This window comes from Notechis scutatus, chromosome 1, assembly GCF_049901735.1.
Source record: "Notechis scutatus isolate UNSWTSFEM ecotype Mainland chromosome 1, rNotScu1.2, whole genome shotgun sequence".
Taxonomy (NCBI): Eukaryota; Metazoa; Chordata; class Lepidosauria; order Squamata; family Elapidae; genus Notechis; species Notechis scutatus.
Window position 1 is genome coordinate 115,530,588 of NC_142009.1, and position 14,033 is coordinate 115,544,620.

Genomic DNA, 14,033 nt, shown 5'->3' on the forward strand with positions numbered 1-14,033 from the left:
GTTTACAAATTGTTTTGTGCTTCCATTTCGTAGTCTTCAATTACAATTACATTACATATAATCTCATATTGTCAATCAAAAACTAAATACCTTAGTATCATTATTAATCAATCATTTGACTATACTTTTATTCATTCATGTTTTACAAGATAACCGTAATTTACTTAATTTATTGTATAACAGTTCATATTATCATCCCAAATCTATCCTAAAATCATTTTGTAGTTATAATAAAAAAAGTACATCTTTATATATTATTTTCTAAAAATCTACATATTTCATTACTGTACTTTGTTATCTAACCATTGATAGAAAAGATCCCAAATTTTATAAAATTGTTTATCCTCTTGTTCTCTAATTTCAAATGTCAATCTACTCATTTCAGCACATTCCAATATTTTCTTAATAATTTCCTCCTGTGATGCTATCTTCTCATTTTTCCAGTTTTTAGCAAATACAATCCTAGCTGCTGTTAATACATTTACAATCAGGTATTTCAAGTCTTTACTATATATTTCAGGTAAAATTCCCAATAAAAATATCTCTGGTTTCAAGTCTATGTGTTTTTTTGTCATTTTCTCCAACCACATGTGGATTTTAGTCCAGTATTTTTTGGCATCCGCGCAAGTCCACCACATATGGTAAAATGAGCCAGGTGTCTGATGACATTTCCAACATTTTTCGGATTTATTCTTGAACATTCTTGCTATTCTTGTCGGGGGAAAATGCCACCTGTAAAACATCTTATACAAATTTTCTTTATATGCTGTTGACACCCAACTGTAATTTTTAATATGACAGAAGGGAAAAAATAAAAGTTGCACACAGAAGCTTCACCCAAACTTATTTAATCACAACTACTGTTTAATTTTCCTGGCCTTGCCTATGTTTAGAGGTTCAGCCTGCAACTTACAGCTTAACAGATGGTCTCCACCTACAAAAAGGTATACAACCTTGTGTATCAAGTACCCTTGCTTACACCTCTCATTGTGAAGTGTGTGTGTGCGCGCATAGATGTAGATTTAAGACAACCTGCAAATTTTGGTTTCCATTCCCTTTCTTAGAGCTGGGTGTTCTTTTTTCTTTCCAACCCAACCAAACATTAGAAATAAATTACTTAAAAGGGGTTCAAACTCTTTGGCTCTCAGCATTTTCAGTAATGAAAGTCTCTATAAATTAAGCCTTTCTATATGATACACATTGGCCCTTATTAATATACTGTTTCTGCATGCATTCACACACTTGATTCAAAGATGAGTCTTTTCCACCCCATTACAAGCTTGTTGTGCATCTTGGTAGCATTTTTGCCAAATTCAGTGATTACACAGAATAGAACCTTATTCAGAGAACCTTATTCTCTGTTCCCATGAGTCAGGTACAGTAGGACAGATTAACTTGCATTCTGCAAATAAACCCTACAGATTAAAGCCTATTTCTCAAACAGAAATAGAATGAATTAATTAGCAGTTTCTATTCTATTGGAGAGAAATACACTGCTCAAAAAAATAAAGGGAACACAAAAATAAGATATCCTAGATCTGAATGAATGAAATATTCTTATGAAATACTTTGTTCATTGCACAGTTGAATGTGCTGACAACAAAATCACACAAAAATTATCAATAGAAATCAAATTTAGCAACCCATGGAGGTCTGGATTTGGAGTTACACTCAAAATTAAAGTGGAAAAAACACTACAGGCTGATCCAACTTTGAAGTAATGTCCTTAAAACAAGCCAAAATGAGGCTCAGTAGTGTGTGTGGCCTCCACGTGCCTGTATGACCTCCCTACAACGCCTGGGCATGCTCCTGATGAGGTGGCGGATGGTCTCCTGAGGGATCTCCTCCCACACCTGGACTAAAGCATCCCTTAACTCCTGGACAGTCTGTGGTGCAACATGGTGTTGGTGGATGGAGCAAGACATGATGTCCCAGATGTGCTCAATTGGATTCAGGTCTGGGGAACAGGCGGGCCAGTCCATAGCATCAATGCCTTCGTCTTGCAGGAACTGCTGACACACTCCAGCCACATGAGGTCGAGCATTGTCTTGCATTAGGAGGAACCCAGGGCCAACTGCACCAGCATATCATCTCACAAGGGGTCTGAGGATCTCATCTCGGTACCTAATGGCAGTCAGACTACCTCTGGCAAGCACATGGAGGGCTGTGCGGCCCCCTAAAGAAATGCCACCCCACACTATTACTGACCCACTGCCAAACCGGTCATGCTGGAGGATGTTGCAGGCAGCAGAACGTTCTCCATGGCGTCTCCAGACCCTGTCACATGTGCTCAGTGTGAACCTGCTTTCATCTGTGAAGAGCACAGGGCACCAGTGGCGAATTTGCCAATCTTGGTGTTCTCTGGCAAATGCCAAACGTCCTGCACAGTGTTGGGCTGTAAGCACAACCCCCACCTGTGGACGTCGGGCCCTCATACCACCCTCATGGAGTCTGTTTCTGACCGTTTGAGCAGCCACATGCACATTTGGGGCCCGCTGGAGGTCATTTTGCAGGGCTCTGGCAGTGCTCCTCCTGTCTCTCCTTGCACAAAGGCGGAGGTAGCGGTCCTGATGCTGGGTTGTTGCCCTCCTACGGCCTCCTCCACGTCTCCTGATGTACTGGCCTGTCTCCTGGTAGCGCCTCCATGCTCTGGACACTACGCTGACAGACACAGCAAACCTTCTTGCCACAGCTCGCATTGATGTGCCATCCTGGATGAGCTGCGCTACCTGATCCACTTGTGTGGGTTGTAGACTCCGTCCCATGCTACCACTAGAGTAAAAGCACCGCCAGCATTCAAAAGTGATCAAACCATTCAGCCAGAAAGCATAGGAACTAAGAAGTGGTCTGTGGTCATCACCTGCAGAACCACTCCTTTATTGGGGATGTCTTGCTAACTGCCCATGCTTTCCACCTGTTGTCTATTCCATTTGCACAACAGCATGTGAAATTGATTGTCAATCAGTGTTGCTACCTAAGTGGAGAGTTTGATTTCACAGAAGTGTGATTGACTTGGAATTACATTGTGTTGTTTAAGTGTTCCCTTTATTTTTTTGAGCAGTGTACAATAAATACCTTGTGTTTAATTGCCCCCTACTGGTGATAAAATGAAAATGTATGCTAATATCAAATTAAAGCCACACCTATACTAAACATCTATTATATGAGAAAATACTCCAATTCTAAACATACTCAAATTCCATTCATTATTGTTTGATTTTCAGTGATCATTCACAGCAGTTTCTAAGATATATTAATATCACTTTGGAACAGTTCTTCCAAACGTTAAAATGATCAGAATGCTTTAAAGAGCAAAATAATGCAAATTCTGTGAAGGAAAATTTGTAATCAGATTCTTGTGCTGAATTATGTCAGCTTATGCTGTACTAGAGGAGCTTTCCTGATTCCTCCCCCCTCCAGCTGTTGTTCCACTAAAAATTCCAGAATTCTCAGCCATTCAGCATGTGACACAGAATCAGAGAAACTGTAATACACATACCTGTATCTAGAGTATAATCAATTGTGGAAAGCTACATTATGCTTGCTACTGGGAGGGAGAAGGGTTAATTAACCTCAAAGGCAAGCCAAATGCAGATCATAAGACAGAAGGTAACTTTATGAGTAGCACTTGAAATACTTTGCACCATTTTGGGATTGACTCCGACTTGGAATTACTTTCTTTTTGGCTCTCCTCTAGTTTATTTGAAACCACAGTAAAGCTGAAGTTTTCCTCTGAATTGCTGCTGTTCTTCAGATTTTGTGGATGATTAATTTTCTGATTGGGGGAAGACTCAATCTGAGCTTTCAAGTTCAGGACAGCTATTATTCTCTCCACCCGACTTGAGGTTTAGCAGCTGGTTCATATGTAGGGTTTAGAGCTTATCTATCCCACTCCAGGTATTTGTGACAGAACACAATGATAGGTACAGGACAGGTGAATGATTCCAATATGTTAAAAGCTGGAAGGATGCCAACATAATGTCATTTTACCTTTGTATCTCACAGGGGCTTCTCACATGCAAAGAGAATGGAGAGTGGGGTGTGTGAACCCTACTGTAAATTGCACATGTGAGGGATCTAAGTTGCACACTCCTCCCCTTCCCCCCAGTCCATGGGAAAATTGTCTTCCATGAAACCAGTCCCTGATGCCAAAAAAGGCTGGGGACCACTGGTTCCGATAATTCTTTATTCTGAATTGTCTTAGATTTTTAGATACAACTTGACCTTAGATACTTATAGACAAGAATCTAATATTGCAGTTTAGCAATAGAAGATCTGACAATTGTCACTTTATGTTCCAAAATGACAATTGTCACTTTATGTTCCAAAATAAATTTGAGGCTTTTTCTTCATGCCTGAGTCAAACAATATTTAGCCATTCTCCTTCAGGCCAGACAACATATCTGGGCTGTGCTGATTTCATGGTGCTCTCAAGACTGACCACTGAGCTTTCAGTCTCATTACATAGTTATTTAATCACTAAAATAAGGTCAGAGGCAGGGGGTAGGCAGTCATGTGTACATCTGAACCAATCCTCATTGTCCCACTTAAGTGATTGCCAAAAGTATAAGGGACATGAAAAGAACCTGGCAGGACTCAGTGTACTCTAATGGAAAAAGCAGGATAGTTTTGAGGCAGAGCAGCACTTTTTCTTACTTCCAGGAAAGTAGTCCTATTAGCATTTGTCCTTGAAACGGGCACTAAAATTGCTATTGCTAAATTTCAATAAATCAATGTCCTTTTGCTCAAAAGAAAATCTCAATGCCTAGTTCTATCTGCTTGGTCTCATAAAATGGAAGTGTTAAGTAGATTAAGGAATAATTTGTGGTTACTTGGATTTAAATGTTTAAAGTACCATCCAAAAACATAAATTATCTGTTTTATCTTTCATTATATCTTATTTCAGAGTTACACTTATGTTGAAATATTAAGAAATTTGATAGCCGCCCCTCTCTCTGAGGCTTTTCTCCAATAACTGATTTCAAATTATCTTTGATTGCTTTGCATTCAGAATTTCTCCTCAGTCAAGAAGTTCCAAAACCTCCCAATGCATAATTTTCTAGTTAATGGAATTGGCAGCAAAAGTGCTGAAATTATGTTTCAGTTCACTATATAATAACTACTGCTTTATCACATTGGTCCTTGACAATATAGAATTGAGCCCAGCTGTCTCAAGTTTGTTTACACAAAACACTTTGGACAAAGAGGCTTTGACAAGACCCAGCTACTATATCATTCCTTTTTACAGCTGGAGGGTTTAGGAACAGTCAGGGGCTTTAGAGTTTGGTTTATTTGTCCAGTGTGTGAAGGAACAAGTAGAGATAAATATTATATCTCACTTGATATTATAAACACATTTTCCTAACAACCTGAACCTAAACATGGTGTGGATATACTGTAACTAACAATGCAGAGAAGACATCTGGGTAATATGGCAAGGCAAATCAGCTTAAAATCACAATGTGTTTTCTAAAATGCTTTAAATATTAACCTAGTTTAAAATATGTGACATTTGGAGCAATTTGTGTGTTTTTAATGACTAGACCTATTTTAAAGGTTACAGGTTGGCTCAAAATTATGCTTAAATCATGTCTCCACTTGCATTTAACCATGGCAAATCATTTTTGACCTGTGACCATTCCTCTCTTTCTTTTGCAGTGACTTTCCTGGCATGGCCGACTTCCTATCCGTTCTCCATGGCAGTACCTTTTCCTTGAGTACCAAACAAACGAGTACTGGCACATTTTCATGTCAAAATACATTGAGTACAAAATTTGACAAATTTCAAACCAGTTGAGTACCGAGATACCACTGTATTCCAACTTCATCCAAAAACAGATTATGGGAATGCAAATAATAAATGGCTGCCCCAAAGGTGCTTTTTCAAGAGGCAACTGGACTTTGGTTTTTTTCCCACCATTTTACAGATCTGCACATGTCTCACTACATTGTATTGCATATACCACATCAGTTTCTGTCTGGGTTTTTTATCCTTGGGATAGACAAGCTTCTGCCTTAGTGTATAAAGTGTGCACATATGTTGTGTGGGCTGAAAATCCTCCTGAGCTTTTTAGATATACTACAGTACAATGCAGTGAGATGTGCGGATCTGTACATTGGTGAAACAAAACAACCACTTCATAAAGACATGGCACAATGTAGGAGAACAAACCCCTCAGGACTAGATTCAGCAGTCCATCTGCATTTAAAAGACAAGGTCCACTCTTTTGAAGACAGCAAAGTCCACATTTTGGACAGAGAGGATTACTGATTTGAAAGAGGGGTCAAAGAGGCCATTGATGTCAAAATTGAACGGCTCTCTCTCAACAGAGGGGGAGGGATACAACATCAACTACCTCCAGTATTGCCCCACAGTTGCTCGACCTATTCCTATCTCCTTCTCTATGTCCCTCAGAATTGCCTCACAGAAGCCCCACATATCCTTCTCTCCTTCTCTCTCTCTCTAGCTCTCTCAAGCTTGCCAAAGAGAAGCCTCTTATCTCTATCGCTTTCTTCATCCCTCACTCTCCTTCCTTCCTTCCCGCCGAAACCACCTCCTCCGCCCGCCGCCTCTTTTCTCTACCAGGCGCGCCGACCGCTCGGTCTCTGGCAGAGCTTTGGCTTCGGGCGCTACCCCAATCTCAACCTCCGCCCTGCAGCCACCTGCAGCTGGTCCTTAGCAAGCAGCGCAGATAATCTGGAGCGGCGATTCAGGGGCCTCAGCTGAGTCCCGGCAGCGCCGAAGCTCCAGCTGACTCCCTCCCCAAAGCCTGTGCGCCGCTGCTTCTGTTCACCTCCAGCTACATTTACAGGATGCTACGAACAAAATGCATACAAAATACAAAAACTATAGTTTGATATTTATTGTATTAATAATTAAAAATAACACAATTGATGCTTCTCAGGTTTTACGGAATATTAATATTGCATTATGTCCAACATGGCAAATGGTTTGGATTTCATTTTAAGGGACGCCGCTTTGCCACTTAATCCCTTCTAAAAGCAATTCCGTGCAGCCGAGCTCGCTTTTCGTAACGGCGGCAATGGGAAAAATTCCCTTCCCCCCATGTTCTTTTTCCATTTAGTGAATGTGGAGAAAAAATGGAAGGAAGTCCCCCACAAAGAGAATAAAAGACAAAAAGGCCGTCGGGGTAAAAAGAAAGAAAAAAATCACGAGGGATTTGATTTTGCACTCGTAGAGCTTACGTTTCGTGGGGGGGGGGGATTAACCCTTGCAGAACAGCCTCCCCCTCTCCGCGCCTGTATCCAATGAGAACGAAGGGGCGTGATCAGCCTCGCTTTCTTGCCCGAGACTTATATAAAGCCTTGAGAAGGCTCGCACGCCCTTTCGTTTGTACGTTCGGAGAGTGGTAAGTTTGCAGCGGTTGGGAGGAAGGAGAGAAACGGGCGCCGCCATTTTGTGCGTGGCTCGCCCTCCCTTTCCTTTTTTATCTCCTCCTCTCACCCCCACCCTCTAGGGGTGATTTGTTTGCGACACCTATAAAAAGGCAACTTGCACGAGGTCGGCACTTTGGGGGAGAGACCGTTCTTGTGGGCAGCCCCTGGTCGGGTGCACTCTGTCTCCGTTTATGAGCGGTGCTGAGACAGTAAAACTTCGAGTAACGTGCAACGGGGCTAACTTGTAAAGCAAAGGATTAGAGAAAAGGGGAGGCTTCAAGTATAACCTATTAAGTGAAAAGGGCCACCAGTCGAGGCGTTTCCCCTTCCGCGTCCAAAGCCCCCAGTGCTGGACGGGAGCGCGATTATTGGCGGGAAAAGGAGAGAGCAGGCCAGTCCCTCGCGGTTCAGCGTTTCTTGCGGCTTGAAGAATATGATTATACCTTTATTGTCAGAGTACAACGTATGTACAATGAGATTAGCTTGAGTTATTAAAAGATTAAACTCGCTATTCGAAGCTGTGCGGCCCTGGGAAAATGCAAATTGCGAAGATAAGACATTTTGCAAGAGTTGCTTCGGGGGGAGGGAGATGCTTCGAAATTGCAGTATTGATCTTGATGGGAGTGTGGCATATCACTGATTAATGGGCGTCATTTAATGATAAAAGTACACGATTTAAACTAGATGGACTTGGCTTCAATGCTCGACTGCAACTCAAATTAGCGGCTGGAGAGAGGGAAAAAATCTGGTGTATATGTACATGTACACATACACATAAAGTGTAGTTAATAGTTCAGTTCATACTACTTTAAAAATGACTGCCCTGCGCATTTTTGCTGGTGGACCAGGGTTGGAGGGAAGGTCTGGAAGAACATGGCTTACTTAAGGCCACATGGCGAATCACCAATATGAATTGGTGATTTCGTGCTGCATAGTTCAGAATGCTTTAATAGATGCAGAGTTACACATGCAGGGGAATAACATGAAAAGAAAGCCACTGCTGCCCTCCAGACATTAGGAGTAACTTAAAGCTTGATTACTGTACATGGATATTTGTCGTTTGATTTTAAAAGCCATCATTTTTTTTAATGTTCCAGGAAATAGGAGCCTAAAACCTGTGATGGTGTTGCTGTTAGACACAATGAACTCTGTGGTACGTTTAACAATTGAATTTATTTTTAAGTATTGCACTATATTTGTTTGAAGAGGCTTTTTTATGAATGAGTAACTAAGATTTGGTGTAGTACATTTTTAAATTTTACTCGTATGTTAAACTGTCAGGAGTATCCTTACTTGGGTACTTTTGTGAGAAATCTAATTTAAATCTTCACAGAATTCAGTTGCTTTTTTCTGGTTCTCTTCTGACTGTTTCTAAAAATTATTAGTTGCCTGTATATAATGCTGAAACAAATGTTAACAGAGGTAATAGTTGTGTAGGTTAAAATAAAGTGAATTTAAAAGGGGTTTGTGTCATAGAAAATGCTGGCAATATGTGAAGGAGCATAATACTCCATAATTGGCTAGCTCCATTTCAGCACTTAGGCATTCAAAAATTGGCTTGAAGTATTTGGAAAGAGTTGTGTCCTGTGGTAGTGTTCATAAGCCATTATGAACTTAAATATTAATTGTCAAATGTATAACTAGTTTGAATTTACCTTGGAGATGTGAACTAGAAGGGTCATTTTATCATGTTAGTGGATGTGAAAAATTAAAATATTTTGGATTCAAATACACAACTGATTTGGAGAATTTTAAAGATTAATATACAAATTTTGTATTTTTGTATCCTATTCATTTAATTTCTTGTAGTTTTAACTTTTTCTTCAATTATTTTTTATATGAGTTTGCATTTATGTTTTTAAAAATATTGTAATATGAAATGTTTGCTGGATAAGAATATCCTTATGAATGATTTTGGAAAGACTTTACTGGGCAACAAATCCTATAATTAGTAAAAATTCTCAATTTGAAATCACTGACTGTTGAAAATAAATCCTTGACCAAATACTATATATTTAATTATAGAGATAATTCCAACTGAAATGTTTTTGTCACTATAAAGATTATCATCACTATACAGGTAGTCCTCAACTTGCAACAGTTCATTTAGTGACGTTTGAAGTTACAATGTCACTGAAAAAAGTGACTTTTTCACACAACTGTTGCCCCATGATCACTTGATCAAAATTTGGATGCTCTGCAACTGGTTAATATTTATGACGGTTGCATTGTCCTGGAGTCAAGTAATTCCCTTTTGCAACCTTTTAACAGAGTCAATGAGGAAGCCATACTACTAAACTGCAGTGATTCACTTAACCTGCTGCAAGAAACTTAAGGTCATAAAATAGGGCAAAACTCACTTAACAAATATTTCACTTAGCAACCTAAATTTTGGACTCAATTGTGGTTGCATGTGATGACTCTGAAATTCGGCAAATCTGTTTTACAGAAATTTTTATCCCACTTTTTAATAATTAGCTCAACTCAGTGCCAAATATATTTAATACTCCTGCCTACTATTTTCCACAACAATACTGAGGTGTGTTGGGCTGAGTGAGGCCAAAAGTCTGCCAGCTGGTTTTTATGCCTGAAGGAGTCATACATCACAGTTCCCAGTTTCCCAGCACCTTAACCAAACTGCCTCTACTAAGAAGATACGTGTATAATGCCTCCTTTTTATTTGTAACATTTGCTTTTGGAGAAACTAGTGATAGAAATGATTCAAATCTTCACTTTGTAAGAAGAAGAAAAACATTCTTGTTGATGAAATGACATTCTTGTTGGAATCATTTAGGCCTACATTGATAATTAACATTTCTCTTATGGAATGGAATTTCTCAAATCTATTCTGTTGATTTGAAGATTACAGAGACAAAATTAATTTTGCTGATGGATGGACAAGAATGTAAAGAATGTGAGCCTGGCTTTGGAAGCCATAATTTGCATTCAATTGATATTTTTCCCTTTTTGGCATAGTGCTACATTTGTACTAAAATTCCATATAATAACTAAACCAATGCTTGTTTGAATGCTTTTTTACAACTTGTCCTTTACTTAGAAATACAAAGTATGGAATAAGAATTTGTTTGCTTTTTCTCTTTTCAGACCTGATAACACTACTATTAAGATGAAGGTATGTGTGAATTGTTTTTACTGAAATAAATGGTATAGAATGGCCCAACCAGTGATGAGCCTATCCCGAACCTGACTTCTTGATGAAAAAATGCCAATTTGGATCCGGCTTCTGAGGTTATGCTGCCATTAATACAACTGGAATTTGTTATGCAGAAACATTGCTGCTAGAATATTCTCTTACACTGATGCTATTTTGACTTCTAGATGAAATTCAGAGAGCAGCTGGGACGCATTTGACATTGGGTCTTCAGTTTCTGATTCCAAACATGCATCAAGTGAGTAGAATATTTTGGATTACTGTGTTCTGATTTATTACTAGTCTTAATTTAGGTGAAAGGGAAATAAATCTTTGCAACCCCCTGCAAATTTAAGATTCAATTTTAAAAACTCACTTCTCATTGGAGCTGCACTTTATCATATAGGCATTTTTTGTTGGGCAGTTCTGTCCTATTGACCCCAGTTGTGAACTAAGAATGCGATGTGGAGGGGAAAAACCCAAGTTTTTTTTTACATTGCCTTGTTCAGTATAATAAATATTCCATCATTGCTTTTCAACAGTGATATGGGAACAATCTTAGACTAAAGACAGCCATTATATCTTCTGGAAAAAAAAAAAGGTAAGTTGATGTACAACACAGATTATTAGCTGGATTTAGGACTGATGATAGGACTCCAATGAATAAACACTAAAATATCCAGACTATTAAACAAGCAGAAACATTGCTTGAAAACTGTTACAAGTAACTGCTTGTAATTCAATTGAATAACTACTGTACTTGTGTTAACTTTTGCTGAGAATGTACAGTTGTGAAAATGTTATATTATCTTGTTAATTAAATGCCCATATATGCAAATGTCCAACAGCAGACCAGAGGATGTAGACACTTTTGTGGATGTTTTTTTGTTCTTAAATGAATGTTTTAGCCAAAACACAGTGAGATAATTCTGAATAGTGCAATTTGTGTTAACTCAAATGACCCTCGTTAGGATTTTTGAGCACGGCATATGTGGCAAGATGTAAATTAGTATGCTCTGTTTCCTGCATTTGTCCATTTTTTATCAACAGTGTTGAAGTCAAAGGAGAATCTGAAGTTGACTTGGCCGGAGTTGCATCATGCATGAGCTCTAATGATCTTCGAAGATTTGAAGAAAATCAGTGCATTAAAAATGTAAAACTATTGCCTTAAGCCCCCTTCATGGGTTACTGCTTGTCATGGTGAAGGGGCTTGCATAGTTCAATGAAGGTATGAGTTATGCCATGCAGGGCCACCCAAGATGAACAGGTCATAGCAGAGAGTTCTGACAAAATGTGATCCACTGGAGAAGAAAATGGCAACCCACTCCGGTATCTTTGCCATGAAAATCCCATGGACAGGACCAAAAGGCAAAAAGATATGACGCTGGAAGATGAGCCCCTCAGGTCGGAAGGTGTCCAATATGCTACTGGGGAAGAGCAGAAGGATAGTACTAGTAGCGCCAGAAAAAGTGAAGCAACTGGGCCAAAGCTGAAAGGAGGCTCAGCTGTTGGATGCATCTGGTGGTGCAAGGAAAGTCCGATGATGTAAAGATCTATTCTTCATAGGAATCTAGAATGTAAGATCCATGAATTGAGGCAAGCCTAGACATGGTCAAACGAGATGACAAGATTGAACATCAACATCTTGGGAATCAGTGAACTAAAATGAACAGGAAAGGGTTAATTTAATTCAGATGAATCCCTCAAACAATGGAGTAGCCTTCATAGTCAATAAAAGTAGGAAAAGCAATACTGGGATACAATCCCCAAAATGACAGAATGATCTCAGTTTGAATCCAAGGCAAACCATTCAATATCTCAGTAGTCGCTGGTGCTGAAGAGGATGGAATTGACCAGTTCTATGAAGTCCTACAGCACAGTACAGAATTAACACCAAAAAATGATGTCCTTATTCATCATGGGGGGTTGAAATGCTAAAGTAGGAAGCCAAAAGATAACTGGAATAACAGGCAATTTTGGCTTTGGAGTATAAAATGAAGCAGGGCACAGGCTGATAGAATTTTGTCAAGAAGAATACTTGATGGTCATAGCAAACATTCTTTTCCAGCAATCCAAGAGACATCTCTACACATGGACATCACCAGATGGTCAACACAAATCAGATTGATTATGTGCTTTGCAGCCAAAGATAGAGTAAAAACAAGACCAGGAGCTGACGCTCAGATGATGAACTTCTCGTTGCAAAATGTAGGCTTAAATTGAAGAAAGTAGGAAAAAGCACTAAGCCACTTGGGTATGAACTAAATCATATCCTGATGAATATTCAGTAGAAGTGGCAAATTTAAGGAATTGCATCTGATAGAGTGCCTTAAGCATTAAATGTAGCACCAGAATGTATGTGTTGTTTTTTTTTAAAAAAAATTGTACTATGCAATGAGTTATAAAAATAAAGATCAAATGCATCAGATTGGATTTTTATTGATGAAACTTCTTTGGTAGGATGGATAAATGGAAATATTTTAAAGAGAATAATTAACTTTCAGTAATATTTTGAGGCCAGAGTAGTACTGTAATGCTCATGTATAAAATAGTCAACAGAATGACTTATGAAAGGAATTTTAAATGTTTAAGCATTCCCTTTACTAGGACTTGTTTATGCCTTTAAATGAGTTTTATGTATTTAAATATAGAGAACTGCAGCATTCATAAATCCTACAGAAATCTGGGAGAATTCTTGGGGGATAAAATTTAAAAGTCATCAAAAAGGTTTCACGCTCCAGTCAGTAATCTGCATTTTAACTACACTTGTCCAAACAATGAAAAATGCAATTGACAGCCATTTTAAAAATGTAGCTGGAAAGTTTTCAGTCACATCTGATCAACATGCAGTTATATTGAATATAACTTCTGTGTGACATAGTTAGTCTTCTGGGCTAATGTGTTAAAAAGAGACCTGTCGGGTAGCAAGAAGCTTATATGAGGTTCTAAATATAAATGGTAACAGTTTAAAATTCGGTTCCAAAATAAACCATATTTCCTGTCTAAAAGCAATACAAACATTGCAGCTAAAAGAGAACTGAGCCTCTAAGCAAGTTTGGTTGTGCATTATCTACTGGATACAGTAAGTGCTTCTGGAATTGGTATTTGGATCCATAAAGCTTTATTGAATTAGCTTTGTTAAATGAACTGCAAGATAGAATACTGTATCTACAAAGACTGAATCATGAGTAGCAATACTTTTAGATTCTGAAGATGACTGTCCTGTAAAGAGTGACGGTTGCATTTAAAAGTGGAGGCAGGCAATTTGACCCCATGAAATACTTCACAGGTGTCATAATTTCCTGTAAGGGAAAATGTCAGGGCAGCACTGGCACGTCACACATCTCCAGTTCACTCCAGTGCAGACAATGCTATGAAAGCTTTTAGAGTTGCCCACAACTGCCCATAGTCATTGACACATACTACAAAGGGCTTTGTGGATAAGCGGAGGTTGCACAAGGTTCCAGACTGCCCAAAGCAAATA

General features: G+C 38.9%; 1 long non-coding RNA gene and 1 other non-coding gene across 5 annotated transcripts; both read left to right on the forward strand.

Moving 5' to 3' along the window:
• Positions 1-7,306: 7,306 nt before the first annotated feature.
• On the forward strand, positions 7,307-11,711 carry LOC113411473 (uncharacterized). Of its 4 annotated transcripts, none has more exons than XR_015745390.1 (6): positions 7,321-7,370; positions 8,496-8,551; positions 10,504-10,531; positions 10,738-10,808; positions 11,092-11,154; positions 11,608-11,711. It is a non-coding gene; the product is annotated as an uncharacterized LOC113411473 (long non-coding RNA). The 4 variants fall into 4 exon arrangements; XR_015745391.1 differs by having other exon boundaries at positions 7,342-7,370; positions 8,503-8,551; XR_015745393.1 differs by having other exon boundaries at positions 7,351-7,374; positions 8,503-8,551.
• LOC113411568 (small nucleolar RNA SNORD50) lies at positions 10,578-10,649 on the forward strand. Its single transcript, XR_003370808.1, has one exon. It is a non-coding gene; the product is annotated as a small nucleolar RNA SNORD50 (small nucleolar RNA).
• Positions 11,712-14,033: the final 2,322 nt, after the last annotated feature.